Source organism: Apteryx mantelli, unplaced genomic scaffold (genome assembly GCF_036417845.1).
Source record: "Apteryx mantelli isolate bAptMan1 unplaced genomic scaffold, bAptMan1.hap1 HAP1_SCAFFOLD_86, whole genome shotgun sequence".
NCBI lineage: Eukaryota > Metazoa > Chordata > Aves > Apterygiformes > Apterygidae > Apteryx > Apteryx mantelli.
The window spans coordinates 440,001-442,500 of NW_027118810.1; the positions used below are offsets into that span (position 1 = coordinate 440,001).

The following is a 2,500-nucleotide window of genomic DNA, read 5'->3' on the forward strand; positions in this document are numbered from 1 at the left end:
CGCCGGGCCGCCGCCGGGCCACCGCGCCTCGTTGCCGACGCCGACGGGCCCCTGCCCGCCGCGTCCCGGTTGCCGCGCGTGTACCCGAGTTCGCCTGTCCTGCACTCTGCGCCACAGGGCCGAGCACGGGGCTCGGCCCGCCGGCGGCTGTACGGCCCTCCCGGGGCTCGCTCGCCGAAGGCCCGCCGCCGATTCCCCGAGGCCGGTGGGGGACCGCCCCCGTCTGCCCCTCTCGCCTCCGCTGGCGCCCGCCGCCGGTGCCCACCGCCGGGAGCCGGCCCCCCCCTGTCACCCGACGGCGATCCGCCGCCGCCGGGGCAGGGGAGGGTCGGGCCCGGGGGAGGGTCCGGCGGGGAGCGGGCGGCAGTGCGCGGGAGGGTCGGCGGGGCTTGCTCCCCCGGCGCCCGCGGGAGGAAGCGGCGGGCGGAGACGCGAGCGAGATGGCACCCCGGGTCGGGACGGGTGCCGACGGGTCGCCACCCCTAAGCGGTGGGGGGCGGACCCGCGGCGGGCTGCGGCGGAGCAGCCCGTCTTGCAGAGACGGCGAGGACAGGCGTTCCGGGATGGCGCGCGGGGCGGGCGCCGGGCGGCGGCGGACCCCGAGCGGGGGCCGTCGCGCCAGGCCACGCGAGGCGACGGGTCGTGCCCGAGCGGGCGGCCCAAACCACGGCTCTCCTCCCGGGCGCAGCTGCCGCCGGGCGCCGGGTTACTGAGGGAAACCCCGGGCCCCGGGAGGAGGACGAGGTCGTGGCGGCGGGTGTCGGGCGCACCCCGCGGGCGGACGCTCCGCCGAGGGGCGCCGGAGCCGGCTGGCGGGTGCCGGGTTTCCCCTCCGCGTCCCGCCTCGCTGCTGCCGCCGAGGCTGCCGCCGTCGCCGCGAGGCGGCGGCGGCCCGGCGGCGGGCGGCGGCGGGGGAGGCACCCCCGCGGGGATTTCAGGTCGTTTCCCTCACCCCAGGGCCAGGTACCTAGCGTCCGCGCTCCTCCTGCCCCCCCTCGGTGACCCACCCGTGTGGTCCCGTGTGCCAGCTCGCTCCTCCCGGGCGCCGCGCCGTGAGCGCCGCACCGGCCGTGCCCTCCCGCCCTTTCCGCTTTCCCTTTCTCTCCCCCCCCCCCCACCGCTCCAGCCGCCCCGCGCCGTGCCGCGGGGACCGTGCTGCGAGCGGGCCGGGCGGGGGGGGGGGGCGGGGTGGCGGGAGGAGCGGAGGGCCTCCGGCCACCGCGGCCGCCGGTAGCCGCCCCGGGTAGGGATGGCCATGGGCCCCGGGCTCCGGGCCCGAGGGTTCTCGGCGGGAGAGCCGGGCGGGGGTTTAAAGACTCGGGCGGCCCGATGCGACCCGGGGGGCAGCCGGGTGTGCTGCCGGAGGGCCGGGGGGCCGGCGCGCGCGGGCGCCGTGCCCCCCCATGCCAGCCGGCGCGCCCCGCGCTCGCCCTGCGGGCAGCCGGGACGGAGAGGGGTACCCTGCCCCCTCTCTCCGCGGTCTGGTCTCGGCGGAGGGACGCCGCGCGGTCGGCTGGCGCCGGCCTGCCTCGAACGCGTGACCCCGGCGCGAGCGCGTGCTCTCGCCGGGACGGTGAGCCCCCACCCACCGCGGGTGGTGCGGACGCCGCGCCTCGGCGCGATCCGCTCTCCTCCCTGGCCGGGGCTCTCGGTCTGCCGCCGTGGCCGCTGGCGGCGGCGCCCTACCCGCCGGCACTCCGCCATCCGGCGCGCCTGCCTCGCTCTGCCCAACCCGGCTTCGCCGGGCGGCGGGCGGGCGGCAGGCGGGCGGCGGGGGCGGCCCCCCCCGTTCTCCGCGTGGAGACGGGGAGAGCGGGCGCCGTCCCCGTCCGTCCCGCCTTGCCCGCCCGCCCGCCGCCGGGCGTCTGTCCGCGGAAGGGACGGGAGAGCGCGTGGTGTCGTCCGGGAGGCTGTGTGTGCGCGCGCGCGGGCGTGGGCGCCGCCTCGGGGCCACGGCGGAGCCGGAGGCCGGCGAGGCGAGCGAGGAGCTGGGGAGCGCGGGGCCGGTGGGCCGCGGGCGCGCGGGCAGCGGGCGGTGCCGCTGCCGGTGGCGGCCGGGCTCCGACGCTGGGGGTCCGCGGGGAGCCGCCCCCTCCCCCAGCGTCCCTGAGGCAGGCGGCGCGGCCGGCGCGCTGCTCCCCGCCGGGCCGGGCCGAGCCTGGGCGCCTGGGCCGGACTCGAAGCGAGCAAAGGGTTGTCCCAGGTCGGGAGCGAGGGCTCCCCGCCCTTCTCGTTCGGGTTTTCCTTTTCCCTTTTTCCCCCCCCCCACTCTGTGCTCGTACGGTCAGCGGGGCGAGCCCCTCTCTCTGGCTCTCGGCCGTCCCTCGCTCAGCAGCCGGCGTCGGCGTGAGGAGGGAGGCGGAGCGGAGGGGGGGCCCTCAGGGGCTGCCGAAGGCTGCCCGGTCCCCCCGCGCGCGCGGCGGGGACCGAAACCGAGACAACTCTTAGCGGTGGATCACTCGGCTCGTGCGTCGATGAAGAACGCAGCTAGCTGCGAGAA

General features: G+C 80.4%; 1 non-coding gene across 1 annotated transcript in view; it reads left to right on the top strand.

The window, feature by feature from the left end:
* Positions 1-2,439: 2,439 nt before the first annotated feature.
* LOC136996779 (5.8S ribosomal RNA) overlaps positions 2,440-2,500 on the top strand; it is a 153-nt gene continuing 92 nt past the window's right edge. The window contains exon 1 of the ribosomal RNA XR_010887722.1: positions 2,440-2,500. This exon is cut by the window's right edge and continues 92 nt beyond it. This is a non-coding gene — a ribosomal RNA (5.8S ribosomal RNA).